Source organism: Chlorocebus sabaeus, chromosome 16 (assembly GCF_047675955.1).
Source record: "Chlorocebus sabaeus isolate Y175 chromosome 16, mChlSab1.0.hap1, whole genome shotgun sequence".
Classification (NCBI taxonomy): Eukaryota; Metazoa; Chordata; class Mammalia; order Primates; family Cercopithecidae; genus Chlorocebus; species Chlorocebus sabaeus.
In genome coordinates, this window is record NC_132919.1 from 11,207,943 (window position 1) to 11,226,676 (window position 18,734).

The following is an 18,734-nucleotide window of genomic DNA, read 5'->3' on the forward strand; positions in this document are numbered from 1 at the left end:
TGAACTCTTTCTGCTCAACTTTCTTCACCAGGAATCCCTTCTCCATTCCTTCCTGGCCAGCTCCAGGGTGCATTTATTTTTTCTTTTTCTTTTTTTTTCCTAAGAAAGCCTGCTGGCCTGTTTATTCTTATGGGGTCAGCTGTCCCGGTGTCACATTCTCAATCTCTGGGAATAGTCTTGCTTGCAGAAGAATGGCAAAGACTATCTTTTTGAGCAGTGTTGTGGAAAGGAAAGAACATTAACCAGACTTGGAGGTAGGAAGTAGATGGGATTAGACTAGTCTTGCCTTTTGTAAGCACTGTCTGTTTCATAAGGCGCTTCCCTTTTCTAGATTTGTTGTCTCAGTTTTCTACTGAAAGAGTAAATATTGGTGGTTTCTAATTTTCCTTTAAGTTCTAGTGGTCTCTGGATTATAAACGTAATGGAGTGTAAGCATTTAAAGAAATAAGAATAGGTGCTTTCCTCTTCTTGTTATAGTTGGGGTACAAATAAGAGTTTAATGCAAGGATTTAAAGGATGGATTTTTAAGATTGAAGTACTGAGGTAGGAGGTGGGACTCGACTTCAGACCAGCTTGAAGACTGGCTGAAACAGGGAAGAGGCACTGAAAGCACTTCTCCATAAGACATGCCCATCAGCGCCATGACAGTTTGCTATTGCCATGACAACACCCAGAAGTTATTGCCCCTGTCCATGGCAATGACCTGGAAGTTACCTTCCCTTTTCTAGAAATTTCTGAATAGCTTGCCCCTTAATTTGCATGTAATTAAAAGTGGATATAAATATGACTGCAGAACTGCCCCTGAGGTGCTACTCTCAGTGCACTGCTCAAGGAGTAGCCCCGCTCTGCAGGAGCAGTCACAGAGCTGTAGCACTGCCACCTCAATAAAGCTTTTTCCTTCTACCATCAGCTTGCTCTTGAATTCTTTCCTGAGCAATGCTAAGAACCTTCCCAGGCTAAGCCCCAATTTGGTGACTCACCTGCCCTGCAACAGGTAAACCTAAATACTAAAATATATAAAGTGTATTAATCGTATGTATATAATTTAATGGATTTTTCCTATGTATTCAACTATCCATCTGCCCCTTATCCAGCACCTAGAAAAAAATACAGAACATTTCCATCACCACATAAGTTTCCTTCATGTTCCTCCCCAGTCTAAATTTAACCCCCAGAGGAAGCTACTATTCTGACTTTTGTCATTATCAAATAGCTTGGCCTAATTTGTGTTTGCTTGTTTTTTGAGCTTCTTTCAAAAGAACTTGGTCTTGGCCTTCCTACAAATGAAACCATATGACATGCGTTTTTGTGTGTGTGTGTTTGGCTTTCACTTAACAGTGTATTGGTGACAGTCATCCATATTGTTACATCTGTCACCAGTTCACACTTTTTGAAGTATTTCACATAATTTTTCACATAAGTATTTCACATAAGTATTTATGTGGTATGTTGTAAATATGCCACAGTATATTTATTCAATCACCATTTGATGGGCATTCTGGCTATTTTCAATTCTTTTACTATTTTAAATAAAACTGCAATAAATATTCTTGCACATGTCTGTTGGCGGACATATATTCATTTCTCCTGGGTAAAATTTTAGGTTTGGAATTGCTGGAATATAGAACTGAATATTTCATCTTCAGAACAAACTACAGACAAGCTTTTCAAAGTGGTTTATCATTGTACATTCCCACCAGTAGTGTGTGAGAGTTCCAGTTGCTCCACATCCTCACCAACATTTGGTATTGCCAGTCTTTTCAATTTTAGCCATACTGGTGAGTGTAAGGTGGTATTACATTACGGTTAAAAGTGTGGACTTTCTTAAAGCCATGACAAGTCTGTATTTGAGCCTTAAGTCTTCTATTCATGAGATAAGTGAAAGGGAACAAGAATCCTAAACACTCTGAGACTCAAGTTTCTTCACCTGTAATATAAAGGATATTCTTGCACACCTCAAGAAGTTTTCTGAAGATTAAATGAGGTAGTGATTACAAAGCAGAGGCTCTGGCTCATAAATACTCTTAGTATTAAATAATAACTATTATAGCTACTGTTATTATCATTATTATTATTACCGCAATTTATATTATTCAGGTAAAGAAATTCCTTATTCTATTAAGGTTGTATTATATAGAAGGACATTATTGGTTGAAATTATTATTATTATTGTTATTATTATTACTTGAGACAGAGTCTCACTCTGTTGCCCAGGCTGGAGTGAAGTGGCACAATCTTGGCTCACTGCAACCTCTGCCTCCCAGGTTCACATGATTCTCTTGCCTCAGCTTCCCAAGTTACTGAGATCACAGGCACCCACCACCACGTCCAGCTAATTTTTGTATTTTTAGTAGAGATGGGGTTTTACCATGTTGTTCAGGCTGGTCTCAAACTCCTGACCTCAAGTGACTCACCTGCCTTGATCTCCCAAAATGCTAGGATTACAGGCGTGAACCACTGCACACAGCCAAATTAGTTTTAAAATTGTATTTTTATGTTATAAAGTTTTCTTAGGCAGTTGACAGGAATTTAATAATATCAAGAGAAGAAGTTCATTTACTCCATTAATCCATTGGCAACTATCAATAGGTATATCATATGTGCCCAGCACTGCTCTAGGTAAGGGTATCCCTCTTGTGGAAGGTGTAAGAAGGGAGATGGACAATAAACAATAACCAAGTAGGTGAACAAAATAGTTTTGTAGGATGATACATGTCCTTGATGAAAATACAATAACGTGATAGAGAATGTTGGGGAACCTACAGTAGATGGGATGATTGGAGAACGTCTCTCTCAGGAGGCAAGCCTTGCAATAAAAATCTAAATGATTAAGAAGAATCTAGGTTTGCAAACATCTGAGGACAGAGAGTTCCAGAAAGAGGGAACTGTAAGTGCAAAGGATGTAAGACAGGCATAAGCTGGGAATGCTAAAAAAAACAGAAGGAATTTGCTATGGCTGTAGGGAGCCAAAGGAAAAGTGGTGTGAGGGAGGGAAGCTGGCAGGGCCATGGTATGTAATGTCCTGTAGATTATTTTACATTTGTATATGTGTATATTTTTAAGATGAGATCTCATTCTGTCACCCAGGGTGGAGTGCAGTGGCAGGATCTTGGCTCATTGCAACCTCCACCTCCCAGGCTCAAGTGATCCTCCCACCTAAGCCTCCCGAGTAGCTGGGACTACAGGCACACACAACCATGCCCAGCTAATTTTTTGTATTTTTTGTAGAGATGGGGTTTCGCCTTGTTGCCCAGGCTGTTTTCAAGCTCCTAAATTCAAGTGAGCCGCCTGCCTTGTCCTCAGAAAGTGCTGGGATTACAGGCATGAGCCACTGTGCCTAGCCTACATTTGTAAGTTAAGTGTAATATGAAGCCTTGGAAGACTTTAAGGAGAGGCATAGAATGAGCAGATGTCTATTTTTAGGAGAAGACTTTTCTGTGTGTTATGCAGAGAATCTAGAGTGTCGACGGAAGTGGGTAAGGAGTGGAAGCAGGAAGCTTGGTCCTCCTGCTGCAGCAGGCCAGATGAGGGATGGTGGCAGCATTCCTGGGAGGTGGCAGGACAGATGGAGAAGAGTGGGTGGATGTGAAATGAAGCTTGCAAATTGTCCTGATGGGCCTTGCTGATGATAGGGAGGATAAGATGAAGAGAGGAGTAAAGGCTCTAGAATTGGGGAAGCAATGACAAGAAAGACTAGAGGAGAAATGGTGTATGTGGAGGGTTACAGGAATGAAGTTTTCTTTTGGCCATTGTCATGGGTTAAATTGTACCCCCATAAAAGATATGTTGAAGTCGTAATTGCTGAACCTTACTTGAGATCAGGATTTTGGCAGATGTAATCAAGTTAAGATGAGGTCATACTGAATCAGGGTGGACTTTAATCCATATAATAAGGATTTATGTGATAAGAGAAACCGAATGGAGAGATGAATAGGCAGACCTACAGGACGGACAAGAAGGAACTGAGGACAAACTGTGAGGCAAATAAATTTACTATCAGCAACTCTTTTGACATTTCATAGAGAAAGACAGTGGAGAAATGGGACAGTGACTGGGCTGGGGGAATGGGGTGATGAGAGAATGGAACATGTAAAGTTATGAGTTGAGAAGTTTCAGTATGAATGAGCCCATTGAGGGAGAGAAACTGATGACCGAGGAGGAGAGGGAGAATTTCAAGAACTAAGTGCTTGAGAAGATGAAAAGGCCATGATAGGAACAAGGACATTGTACTCACTTTCATAGCAGGGAGGACAGAGAAAAGGGATGGTTGTAAATTCCCTGTGAACAACAGAGTTCCTTTCTGATGAGGCAAGGTCATGAGTTGAAGGGCACAGAGAACAGGGGACACTGGAGGTTTCAGGAACAGGAGAAACTAGAAAAGACATTTGGGAATTGGAAGAACCAGCATGAGCATTGTCACTCTCCCAGAAGTATGGCGGTAGAGAAGAGTCCTTCCTGGAGCTTTGAATAATTCTGGACTTAAGACTCTTCCTTGGCTGGGTGCAGTGGCTCAAGCCTGTAATCCCAGCACTTTGGGAGGCTGAGACGGGCGGATCACGAAGTCAGGAGATCGAGATCATCCTGGCTAACACGGTGAAACCCCGTCTCTACTAAAAACTACAAAAAACTAGCCGGGCACGATGGCCGGCGCCTGTAGTCCCAGCTACTCGGGAGGCTGAGGCAGGAGAATGGCGTGAACCCGGGAGGCGGAGCTTGCAGTGAGCTGAGATCCGGCCACTGCACTCCAACCTGGGCAACAGAGCAAGACTTCGTCTCAAGAAAAAAAAAAAAAAGACTCTTTCTTGACTTTCTCCCTGGAGTATTTTAAAATATTCAGTATACTTGAGGAGGTTTGCTCTTCTAGTAGTAATACTCGTAGTACTAGTAATGATAGTAACCATTATCAAATAACTGTAAGGGGCACTGTGCTTTATATGAATTTTGTTTGTTTGTTTGTTTTTTGTTTGTTTGGTTTATTTATTTATTTATTTATTTATTTGAGACAGAGTCTTGCTCTGTCACCCAGGCTGGAGTGCAGTGGCACAATCTCGGCTCACAGCAACCTCTGCCTCCCGGGTTCAAGGATTCTCCTGCCTCAGCCTCCTGAGTAGCTGGGATTACAGGCACGCACCACCATGCCCAGCTGATTTTTGTATTTTTAGTAGAGACAGGGTTTCACCATGTTGGTCAGGCTGGTCTCTAACTCCTGACTTCGTGATCACCTCAGCCTCCCAAAGTGCTGGGATTACAGATGTGGGCCACCACACCCGACCGAATTATTGTATTTAATTTAATCTTCATCCCTTCCTCATGAGCGAGGCACCATTCTCATTTCGCAGATGAGGATGACTTAGAAAGCATGAATGGTTCATCCAGAGCCACACAGCTAGTCCCAGAACCAGATAGACTTATTGGAAGTCTATGCTCTTATCGCCTGTATGTTACTGTGATATGCCTGCGGCCATTTGTCACTTCAGACTTAGGGTTTTATTTTTTTGGAAGTATGGTGGAATGAAAAGAACTCCCAGCATAGAAAGACAGGGAATTTAGAGTCCATCCTAGATCACAGCTTAGTCACTTTGTGTAATTATTTAACCTCTCTGAGACTTAACTCTTTTGGCAAATAGAGAATGCCAGTATTTTCTTCACACGTTTTCCTCTAGATGCTAAAAGGCATTCATCACCAATGTCTCAGTCCAAAGGCACATGATAAAATTATATAAGATGGTGGCAGTTTCTCAGGATCATTTAGTTAAAACTCATTCATTTGGATTCACTCATAGGAAGCTCAGTGTTTTTGCAGAATGTGAGAAGAAGTCAAGAAACGGAGAGGAAAGCAGGTCTCAGTTGCCCCATGGGCTGACACACTGTACATCTGCAGGGTGACATGAGGAACCTGACAATTCCTTCATTTCTTAATAGAGCCATGAAGTCTAACCTGTATTCTCATAAGACGCTGGGTGCAAAGAAAGAGTTGTTGCACCCTGCAGAGCACCACATCGTTTGCCTCTTCTACCCGGCTCTTTTCAGGCTTCGTCTTGGCCAGGGTCCTGCTTATGACAATGCAACAGCTCTGGGATGCTGACCAGTCAGAGACAAGAATTTGGCTAAGCTCTGGACATCTTTCCAAGGAATTTAGAGTCCATCCTAGATCACAGCTTGGTCACTTTGTGTAATTATTTAACCTCTCTGAGACTTAACTCTTTTGGCAAATAGAGAATGCCAGCATATCTGAGGAGAAAATAAATGGCCCGCTGGGATCCCCTGAAATAGAACTCAGCGTTTTGCGTTGTTTTCTCCAACACAGAGCAGACTGTGGGCTGCTAGGCACATCGGGAAATCAAAAACACTGACTCCAGTCCCCACTTAACAGTCAACACTTCCAAGACCTTGGACTGTTGGCTGTCCCTCCCTGGCTCCAGGTTCCTCATCAGCAAATAGAGGGGCGAGAAAAAGTGACCTTGAAGACTGCTTCTGTTGCGACATTCTCTGACTTTATCTCGATGGCAGGTCCCTAAAACCTCTGAAGATCACGACCACCAACCACTCCTCTCCCTCATCCCTGTGGTAAATAGTTAGGATACATGAGAGGTATGATTTTCAAACACTGTATTTTTAAGCCATGTAACTTTTTTAAGATAAAAATATCTTACCTGAAAGCTGATATAATATACAGGAGACCCCATAGTGGAGCTCCATCCATTGCAGTGGGTGAGTTGACCTGCAGTTTGCCCTTGACCCTCCCCTTCTTTGCTCTTGGCCTCAGCTGGAGATGTCCGTGGATCACATATTTATATTTTTGTTCGTTTCTTTGAGTTTCAAAACAAAGCACCAGTTTAAAAACAAAATCCAAACCAACAAAACGATGATTTGGGGGACATTTATTTGAATTGAAAGAGGTTTGCTTATGAACTGCTTTCAGGAGGATTCACCCACTCCCTGGATGGCTATCAAGCTGCATTCTAGGTTCTTAGTCCCCACCCCATCTTGCCTGTGCTCCTCATGCTTCCGTATCCGATGAGATCTTCTGCTTTCTCTTAGGGCAGATGATAGGATGAAAGCACTATCTTGGAAGTCAAGAGTGTGGGTTTCTGTTTCCAAGACTATCTTCCTTTGTGACCTGAGAATGCCATTACTCACCCTCTTTGGGTTTATACTTCTTTAGTCCAGTGAGAGTGTTGGGCAAGGCGGTCCCTGAATGGTTCTGACAAGCTGGGATGGTTTATCCTGAGCCTTCCCATCTGTGGACACCTCGCATTCACCAGGTGGGCTAGGCACTTGGCGATGGTCCGCTTTGTTTCCCCCAGCAGCCGTGTAAGCAGAGGGAAGACAACCAGAGAGGAGATCTTTGGGGTGCCCAGAGTATGTGGGGTGCCCAGAGTATTTGCCAACAGCTTTCCTAACTCCGCACAGACTCTGGAGGACACAGTCTTCATGAGCTTGTGTGAGCAAGCACGAGAATTGTCAGATGAAATAACACATCCCCAGTTGCTGCTCTCTGGAGATTTTTGCACTAGTTATTGTCAGTGCAATCTCCAGTTAGACCTGGCCTGCCCCAGTTTACCTCGGTAAGAGTGAGCTCAGAAGCTGCTTTATTAGTTCAGCAAAAAGTTACTGCAGAGAGGAACACAGGTCTCCTGGCTCCCAGCCCCCTTTTCATTATATAATCAGGGTTGTGTGTTCTTGGGAACTGGAAGGAGCCCTGGGGCTTCCTCAGGGAAGGAGCCCTCAGTCCAGAAAGCAAACCCCGGGTTCTCTCCAGCTGCCTTTTCCCTTGACTGTTTCTGGCCTGAGGTCAGCTTGAGGCACATGCAGGGTAAGAGGACCCCAGGGAGGTACATGGGAAAGAGGAAAACTGTGGTCTTCATGCAAAGAGCAGCTCCCATTTATTGAGGGCTTATTTGTGCAGAGTATTAGAAGAAGCACTTTATACACAGAATCTCAATCCTCACCGCCCTCCTGTGAGGTTAGATATTAGTATCTGTGTTTGATAAATGCCTTATCATTTACACATGGAAAAGTGGCCCCTCTTGCTTCCTGGCCCTTGTACTTCTTTTTATAAAATAATGTTATTAGGGTTTTTTGTTGTTGTTGTTTTCAAATTAAAAAGTAGGAAGAGAAAAACAAACAAAAAAAATGGTGCGAGAGCTCACTTTATAATCCCAGATAAACTCTAAATATTACAAAAATTAAAATAACACGTGCTTAGAATATTCAAGCATTAAAGAAAATAATACAAATCAAAGGCAAATGCCTCCCTCCCATCAGCCTCAACCCTCTCCTCAAAGGAAAGAAAGTTTTAATAGATTGTGTTCATGGTTATTTCCTGAAAAAAAATTATTGTTTGTATAAATCATCGGACCTGGAATGGACCTATAGATATTTTCTTTGTATGTATTCTTTTTATTGTTATTTATATAAAAGAGGTCATACCTAAGTGTTGCTCTGGGTCTTGCTTTTTATTGTTATTTTTTCAACTTTCTGTATCTTGGAAACTTTCTCACATCAGCATATACAGCTCTGCCTCCTCCTTTTTAGCAGCTGCATAGTATTCCATCATGTGTGTTGAATTCCAGTTAATATTAAGTCCCTCACTGGCAGAAGCTATTTGCAGTCAATCCTGCACCGTCTAGCCTAGTGGAGATATTATGGAAAATTTTGAGGACATGTATGTAAGGTAAATTTCTAGCAGCAGGAAAATAGGTCAGAGGCATGCCCTTCAAATTGGCACTACTGATTTTTACTCCCACCAGTGGGAATGAGGTGCCCATTCTCCTGGCACTGAGTATATGAAATTTTTTGGTTTTGCCAAACTGATTGGTTTTCTAAAAAGGTATCTTATATTTTGCTTTGTGTTTTCTTTCTTTTTTTTTTTTTTATGAACTAAAGTCTGTAGTTTATTCAGATTTCCTAGCTTTTACCTAATATCCCTTTTCTGTTCCAAAATGATATTCAGGAATACCACATTACATTTAGTTGTCAGGTTTCCTTAAGCCTCTCTTGGCTGTGACTGCTTCTCAGGCTTTCCCTGATGACCTTGGGGTTTTTTTGTGTTTTTTTAATACTTTAAGTTCTAGGGTACATGTGCACAACATGCAGGTTTGTTACATATGTATACATGTGCCATGTTGGTGTGCTGCACCCATTAACACGTCATTTACATTAGGTATATCTCCTAATGCTATGCCTCCCCCCTACCCCCTCCCCACAACTGGCCCCCGTGTGTGATGTTCCCCTTCCTGTGTCCAAGTGTTCTCATTGTTCAGTTCCCACCTATGAGTGAGAACATGTGGTGTTTGGTTTTCTGTTATTGCAATAGTTTGCTGAGAACGATGGTTTCCAGCTGCATCCATGTCCTTACAAAGGACACAAATTCATCCTTTTTTATGGCCGCATAGTATTCCATGGTGTATATGTGCCACATTTTCTTAATGCAGTCTGTCACTGATGGACATTTGACTTGATTCCAAGTCTTTGCTATTGTGAATAGTGCCGCAATAAACATACGTGTGCATGTGTCTTTACAGCAGCATGATTTATAATCCTTTGGGTATATGCCTAGTAATGGGATTGCTGGGTCAAACGGTATTTCTAGTTCTAGATCCTTGAGGAATCGCCACACTGTTTTCCACAATGGTTGAACTAGTTTACAGTTCCACCAACAGTGTAAAAGTGTTCCTGTTTCTCCATACCCTCTCCAGCACCTGTTGTTTCCTGATTTTTTAATGATTCCCATTCTAACTGGTGTGAGATGGTATCTCATTATGGTTTTGATTTGCATTTCTTAATTGGGAGTTAAGGTTAATCATATTTTTATATATCCATTAGCCTTTTAAAACATTTTCTTTCTGTATGTAGTGGGGTACTACCTATTGGGTTTTTTTTGTTTTTTGTTTTTTTTTAAGTTTTGGTGTATTCTTTAGTGTATTTTTTCTAGTTATTACTTGTTTGTTTTGTACCTGTGTGTCTTTTTATTATTGACATGATGGAGTTTTTTGTAAACAAAGGGAAAATGACTTTATCTCATGTATTGAAAATATATCCCTGGGGTATAGTGTGTGTTTTATCTTTTATCTGTGGTATATTTTTCCGTAGAGAGTTTCAGCCGAGCACGGTTATACAGAAGTACCATTCAAGCTCCATCTCAGCTTGTCAGAGGCCAGCTCTGTGCCTGTTCAGTGGGCACGTAATGCATTTCAAGCAGGCTCTGAAGATGGAGAATTGCTCCCCCACCCCTCAAGCTACTTTCGGTTTTATTTCATAACCACAGTGTACTTTTAGTACCCTGTTTGCACACCCGATTTTCTGGGGCAACTCCAGTATCATTTAACTTTATTTCTGTCAATAAAGATAACTCGTTAAATGCTTTAAAATGTGTAATCTAGTTTGCCAGTCTTTTCTTAATGAATTTGGGATTTGTGTACTGCTTGAAGATTACAGATAAATACATTCATGTTTTTAGAAAATCTAGAGTTTTCTTTCTTCCTTGGCGGATTTTGTCATCAAGTCTTTTTGTATTCTCCCCTCAGTGATGACTTGTGGGTATTTTGGTCCCTGAGTTCTTAAAACTGGACACTCTTTGTGGCCTTTACTCTTTTTTTTTTAAAAAAAAAAAATTTATTATTTATTTATTTATTATTTTTATTATTTTTTTTTTGAGATGGAGTCTCACTCTGTCACCCAGGCTGGAGTGCAGTGGCACGATCTCGGCTCACTGCAAGCTCTGCTTCCCAGGTTCACACCATTCTCCTGCCTCAGCCTCCCAAGTAGCTGGGACTACAGGCGCCTGCCACCACACCCAGCTAATTTTTTGTAGTTTTAGTAGAGATGGCGTTTCATCGTGTTAGCCAGGATGGTCTCGATCTCCTGACCTCGTGATCCACCTGCCTCAGCCTCCCAAAGTGCTGGGACTACAGGCGTGAGCCACCGCTCCCGGCCTGTGGCCTTTATTCTTAAAGGATAGTTTGGCAATGAATAAAACCCTCAGGTAACAGCCACTTAACCAAAAGTCACCAGTCAGTCTGTCCATATATCCATCTATCCATCCATCATTTATCTAGATTATAAACAAATAAAACAAAAAATTGTTTAATTGTCAATCTAGTCTCCAGCTACCCAGCATAAGAAAGGAAACAGAGAAGTACTTTTTATACTTTTTTTCTCAGTTACATTTTTCTTCTTACCTACAGAATTATCTGTTATATTAAAATCTCTATCATTTCAATGCATTTCTTTGTATCTGTATAATACTACATATGCACGCATCGTTAAACAATATAATGTGTTATGTTGCATATTTTAAAACTCTCTCTGTGTCATGTCATCCTGTTTTTTTTTTTTTTGTTTGCTTTGTGCATTCATCATTATGACTGAGAACCATCCATGCTGATATTTAGAACTCTGGTTCATTTAATTTCATTACATTTCATTTGTACTGCATAGCAGTACATTGTGTGAGTACACCACTATTTATGACTTTTCTCTGGCTGGGAAGATAGATTCTTTTCCCTAATTTGTCTCTATTACAAAGTGTATTGCAGTGAACATGCTGGTGCCTATCTCCTTATGCACGTGTGAGGTTTTATCTAGGGTATATACCTAGAGGTAGAATGGCCAGTTTCCTGCTATATCCACATTGAACTTTATTAGCCATTGCCAAAGTTCTTTTCAAAGCAGTTGAACCGATTTATACCCCACCAGAAGCGTACATGAGTTCTTGTTTCTGCTTATTCATGTCGGTAGGCTCAGGCATTTTAATTTTTGCTAGTCTATTGAGTGTGAAATGATACTTCATTATGGTTTTAATTTGAATTTCCCTGATTACTTGTGAGATTGAACACTACTTTATGTGTATTTGCCCTTCGGGTTTTCTCTCCTTTGAGTCACCTATGCATTTCTTTTCCCTATTTTTTTTTTATTGGGTTGTTTACTTTCTTATTAATGTGAAGTTATTTACATGCTCTAGAAAGTAATGTAAATATACATTTTTTGTCTTTGACTTGTAGTTTCATGATTGCTTTTGATGTATCACAGTTTAAATTTTTTTTGTTTTCTCTCTAGTTTTTGACTTTGAGTCTTGTTTAAAAACTCTTCCTCTGAGATCATTAACATATTCCCTCTGATTCTTATCTGACAATTTTTAATGTTTGATTTTTTTTGTATTTAAGTTCGTAGTCCTTGACTTGATTTCTGTGTGTGTTTTTGTGTATATTTGCATGTATGTTTATGTTTGTATATTTTTCCCCTATTTAGTGAAAAGTCTGGACTTTTTTCTGAAGAAAGTTTTTCTGTTCTCCCTTCTTTTCATTATTTTCAGTGAATTTTTTTTTTTTTTGGAAACGGAGTCTTGCTCTGTCGCCCAGGCTGGAGTGCAGTGGCGCAGTCTTGGCTCACTGCAAGCTCCGCCTCCCAGGTTCACACCATTCTCCTGCCTCAACCTCCCTAGTGGCTGGGACTACAGGAACCTGCCACCATGCCTGGCTAATTTTTTGTATTTTTAGTAGAGACAGGGTTTCACCGTGTTAGCCAGGATGGCCTCGATCTCCTGACCTTGTGATCCACCTGCCTTGGCCTCCCAAAGTCCTGGGACTACAGGTGTGAGCCACCGCGCCCAGCCTATTTTCAGTGAACTTTTAGTTAGAGGAATGGAATCAAAACATCTTCATTCAAAAATAATAGTAAGCTCTTATCTTAAATAATACCACTAGTACTTAAATAGTACTAGCACTTAATACTAAATACTTAATGCTAGTACTTAAATAGCAGTAATAGTAGTACTTAAATAATACTAATAGTACTGTTCTAAATGCTTTGTGTATTCATGTAACATATAACATATATAATTCATATTATATGTAACGTATATAATATGAATTGTATATATTAACTCATTTAACCTTCTCAAAGACCCTATGAAATGGGCATCATCATTGTTTTCCTTTTGCTTTTGAGGACACAGACACACAGAGTTTTGAATCTTGTCAATCATTTCCAGATAGGGTGTCCCTCCACCAGTACACTGTCCTGCCTCTACAAAAATGAAAGGCTCAAAATTCTTAAAAATATTGCTGCACTTTCTATAGGTTTTGTGTTGTATCATGCTGGCTTGAGTTTTCTCCTTTATTTTTTACAATGGCATTTCACCAGGGTATATCTAGATATCGGTCCCTTTTAATGCATAGTCTGGTACTTGATTCTGTCTTTTGATCTAAAGACCAAAGTCTTCCATCTGTTCAGAAAAAAAGAAAAACTATTAACTTTTAATTATTGCTTCTGAACTCTCCCTTCTGTCTCTCCTCTGGGAGTGTTATTTTAAGTAGATATGACTCCTAAAGTTGTCCTCTGTGCCCTGTCTTTTCTCCCACAGTTTTTATGTCTTTGTCTTTCCCCTCAGAGTACCCAGTGCCTTTCTCTCATTGGATTCTGCTTTATCAGTTTCCTTCTGTATCCGTTCTCTAGTCCGGATCTGCAACCCCAGGCAGACTGTCCTGATAAGTTTGTTTCCCCCTCATGGCTGTTGGTCTAATCTCACAGATGCAAAATTCTGTTAAGTCTTACAGAGATCGCCATTTGGATATTATCTCATTTTTTTCCCTCCTTTCCTTGCAGCAAATCTCTTTCATAGAGAAACTTGCCCTCCGCTTGCTTTCTTATCAGAGTCAGCTGCATCACACACTCCAGGAGCCCAGCCATGGTCCTCTCTTTAGCTTGAATCTGCATTCTGCCTGGGCACAGTTGTCCTTTGGTGCTGTCTCTAGGACTTCTGAATTCTGCTGAGATTTGGGAAAGGCATGGAGTTCTGATGGGAGGTCGAGGCAGCCTGGGCAGTGACTGAGCTAAAATGAAATCTTTGTTGCTTTAGGGAGGGTTGTCAGTGGTGAAGGTGAGGGGGCAGTGGCAGAACTAGTGGTATAGACATCACCAGGATGCCGATTGGCACCATTCGGTTCAGCACGTGGTGGAAGGCATCCTCTGAAACCTGAAACCACCCTTGTCGCTGGCTGTGGACTGTGTGTCTGCCCGTCCTGTGAATGGAAGTGCTCATGCTTCACGGAACTTTGACTTACTTCTGTTCAGAGCTCGGCTGGATATACATGGTTGTTTCTCTTGAATTGCAATTTGGTCACAGTTTGCCCTCTTTTGTCCTCTTACCCTGATAAGTGGCAGATGGGCAGAGACGGCAGGACAGGGAAGGGGGAGGTTCTTTGTGTTACAGCTAACAAATCCTATGATACCTACTCATATAATCATGAGTTCCTATCATCAGCCCATTGACTTTATGCATCACCAAGGAAAAGAAGAGGCACTGACTCCCCTCTCTTCTGTTTGCCTGCCTGGGGCTTCACTTTTTTATTTCTTTTTTTTTTTTTTTCTTGAGATGAAGTCTTACTCTGTCGAGTAGCTGGGACTACAGGCGCATGCCACCACACTTGGCTCAGTTTTTGCATTTCTAGTAAAGACGAGGTTTCACCATGTTAGCCAGGATGCTCTCAATCTACTGACCTCATGATCCACCTGCCTCGACCTCCCAAAGTGCTGGGATTATAGGTGTGAGCCACCACGCCCGGCCCGGGGCTTCACTTTTAACCAGCCCTTCTTCCCTTCATGCTGCCTTTGTTCATATTAAACTTTGGAGGCTTCAGAGAATGCAAATCATTCTAGACCTTGACCCTGGGTCCGGCGGAAGACTGACCTGTCACTGGTCCAAAGATAGTGGTTCATGAAGGGTTGTCCTTGGACCTAAGGGCATTATCAGCATCATCTGGGAACTTGTTAGGAATGGAAATTGTCAGGCATCTCCTCTGACCTACTAAATCTGGGATTCTGGAGCTGGGACCCAGCGATCTATGCCATCCAGGAGAGTGTGGTGCACACGTAACTTTGAGAACCACAGCTCAAACGAAAGCTGAAACTGTCATTGTGCTTTTTCTACCTCAGCCTCATGAGCAGCTTTCCCAGAAAGTGTCCCAAAGGATGGCTTTGAAACACATAAAGGCTCCGTAGACAGTTCAGTGATCACTGCCTTGTGAGAAGTCCCTAGACTTGGTTTTTGTGTAGCTTTTCATTAAACTCAACATTTTCCAAATGGATTTGACCAAAGAATTCTTTATTCCTTTCAAATGTTCTTGGTGCTGCCTCATTATGCCCCAGCATCTTTTCTTTTTCCCCCAACTCGAAACCTTAGTACTTCTGAGCTTCAGCTTCTATGAACCTGTCACCGAGTGGAATTCTCCAGACCTAACATTTCTACTGTGCCTTGATCACTGTCCTAGATAAGGGTCACAGGTGATTTGTTCAGGCCACAGTGGTGAGGTGCTCAGTGTGAGAGTGTAGAAAGATTGTGGACTTTGAAGGCAGCTAGACCTAGTTGGAAACCAGAATCTACCACCACTTACCTCCATGAACTTGGGGAAGTGACCATTTTTCACGAGGTTCTTGAGAGGAGTAAATGAAGCTAGGTGTGCACACTGGATTGAGCATGAGATTTGGAATCACAAGACTTGGATGCAAGGGCCTCTATTTTTCCATCAAGAAAACAGGAGAATAATAATAATAAACAACTTACCGCACGGCATTGACTACAGTTTTAAGTAACGCGTGTAGGTGAAAGATCTTTGTAAACTACAAAATGCTATATACAATGTTAGCTATTATTATGTCAAAAGAAAAAAAGCCATGTTTGTAGAGGCTCTGTTTCTCTGCCTGGTGCATAGTTGGTGATCCAGAAACTTCAGTTCCTTTCTAATGAGCATCACCCCCTGAGCCCCAGAGCAAGGCTTAGCCCTGAGGGACCTTATTCCACCTGACAGATAAGAGTGATTTGTAAGTGACACAGGCGTAGTTTTATGTTCCATCTTCCTCAGTATTGATTTGCTTATCAAAGATGTTATTTATAAGAAGCACAAAAATCAGTCCAAATTCTACAGGATGTATCACAGGTTCTGAAGTAATGCGGGCCAAATTTATGAGGGTTCTGAGTCGTTTCTTCTTTTTCTTACTCTTCTGTTAGTGGGTAGGGTGGGGAGGAAGTGACGGAGTTACAGAAGGGTCCCAGCTCTCCCCATGGCTGGTAACAAACCCTTCCACACACCTTTGACCTCCCCCTTCTTCTCCCCCTGATGAAGACGTATTTCTCCAGATAGTGGAGTTCAGTTTCTGGAGCTGTCACATGGCCTAGGAGATGGGCAGAAGCCTTAGTTCAGTTCTAATAATTCTGTTCTTTTCTTTCTTTTTTCTGAGTTGGAGCCTCACTCTGTTGCCCAGGCTGGAGTACAGTGGCGCAATCTCGGCTCACTGCAACCTCTGCCTCCTGGTTTCAAGCGGTTCTCCTACCTCAGCCTCCTAAGTAGCTGGGATTACAGATGCACGCCACCACACCTGGCTAATTTTTGTATTTTTCTTAGTAGAGACCAGGTTTCACCATGTTGGTCAGGCTGGTCTCGAACTCCTGACCTTGTGATCCGCCCGCCTCGGCCTCCCAAAGTGCTGGGGTTATAGGCATGAACCACTGCACCCGGCCTAATAATTCTATTCTATAAAAGTAAGGGTTGTGGCCACAGTATTTCACAGCAAGAATGCTCCTCCTGGAAAGCTGTGTGCCCTGAAGAAGGAGGTAACTTATTCCGGAAGGGAGGGTGTGAGGGAAACAGTGGCAAAATTCTCCTGTTCCTGATGCGCAAAGACACCACTTCTCAGAGTGTGGTTCCCAAAGCAGTGGCATTCGCATCGCCAGGGGACTTTGATAGAAGGGCAGACTCTTGAGCCCTATCCTGGGTCTTCTGAATCAGAAACTCTGGGAGTGGGACCCGGCACCTGTTTTAAGCTCTGCTGGCTATGCGGATGCATGCTCAGGTTTGAGATCTCAGGTAAGAGGGAGGGAAGTGGAGTGAGACTCCACTCTTCGGAGGAAGAGAGCTGAAGCCCTGAATATAAATAGTGGGTAGAGCTGAGTGCCTAAGAGGTATTCATTGAAGCCACCTGAATAAACTGAGCTTAGGTTGCTCCTCCATTTACACTAAGGCAGTGGTTCTCATTTCCGGTGGCACATGAGAATCACTAGAGAGTGTTTTAAAAATATACCGGCCTAAAGCCTGTAATCCCAGCACTTTGGGAGGCCGAGACGGGTGGATCACGAGGTCAGGAGATTGAGACCATCCTGGCTAACACGGTGAAACCCCGTCTCTACTAAAAATTACAAAAAACTAGCCGGGTGAGGTGGCGGGTGCCTGTAGTCCCAGCTACTCGGGAGGCTGAGGCAGGAGAATGGTGTGAACCCGGGAGGCGGAGCTTGCAGTGAGCTGAGATCACGCCACTGCACTCCAGCCTGGGTGACAGAGCAAGACTCCGTCTCAAAAAAAAAAAAAAATATATATATATATATATATATATATATATATATATATATATACACACACACCTGCCTAAGCCTGGACCCCACCCAATTGAATCAGAATCTCTGGAGTTGAGTCTGAAGGTCTGCATTTAAAAAAAAAAAAATTTTACTTTCAGTTTCAGGATACATGCGTAGAACATGTAGGTTTGTTACATAGGTATACATGTGCCATGGTGGTTTACTGTACCTGTCAACCCATTGTCTAGGTTTTAAGCCCCATGTACATTAGCTATTTGTCTTAATGCTCTCCTTCTCCTCGTCCCCCCACCCCTGATTCCAGCACGCACCCAGGGTTGCAATCTACTGATCCAGAGAGTGGCTTGTTAGGAAAATCGTGATTTGCATTGTCTTTGTATTTTCATAATTTTTTCCATTAGGCATTTATTTTACCTATTTATATGAGACAAATTACATATTCATATAGAAAAAAACACTTGGAAAATATAGAAAAGCTGAAAAGACAGAATAAATAGCACTCATGTTCCTACTATCCAAAGACATTGGTCTTTGATATGTTGGTGTGCTTTTTTTCTATCTGTGTGTATGTGTGTGTGTGTGTGTGCGCGCGCGCATATGCACCAGTGTGAATTTTTACAGCACTGTGATTCTATTTAGTGAACCGTTTCTGTCCATTTTAAACTTCACATTATATCTGAAGTAGTTCTGTGCATTGTTATAGCTATACATATGATTTTGAATACACTCTTGTGGTAACATGAAAGAAATGGTTTTTCTCCATTTTCACATGTACATACTTTAGGAGGGCATTCAGAGAGGCCTTTCTTTCTTTATAATGCCTGTATTTCAAGCATACTGCAAAATCCTATTTTGAATGTCAGAAGTAGAACATTAACTTACGTCTCTTTGAATTTCTATCCACAATCCTAACCTGCCCTCCGTCTTTGCCTCCCCTCAAACCCACAGGTAGATATAGATATCTGTATTAGGCGGGCAGGGGATAATGTCTGCTGCAGAAAGTCAAGGAAGCGAAGCACATATATATTTTCTCAGTATTTTGTAACCACCATTCTATTTGTCAGCCTCAGCGGCTGTCGGATTTCTCTGAAGTCACAAGCTATAGTCCCACAGGTTGTGGTGTGATTCATAAACATTAGGAAGAAAAAAACAAATGAATAATGGATGAAAGAGACAGAGGGAAGGTGAGATAAAGGAAAGAGCATTAGGACAAATAGACTAAGGTTCTGGTGCACCTTGCGCTCAGCCAGAAATGTCAAAATCAAGCCATGTATCTCCTTTGCTCTCCTATACGTTCAATGTAATGTAATGTTCCCAGGACTTTGTTCTTTGTTGCGCAGTTTTATATACATATATGTATATATAT

At 41.7% G+C, this 18,734-nt stretch overlaps 1 protein-coding gene across 2 annotated transcripts in view; it reads left to right on the forward strand.

Annotated features, from left to right (window-relative positions):
* Positions 1-18,734, forward strand: part of SHISA6 (shisa family member 6) — a 323,762-nt gene that overhangs the window by 126,162 nt on the left and 178,866 nt on the right. The window lies entirely within an intron of this gene.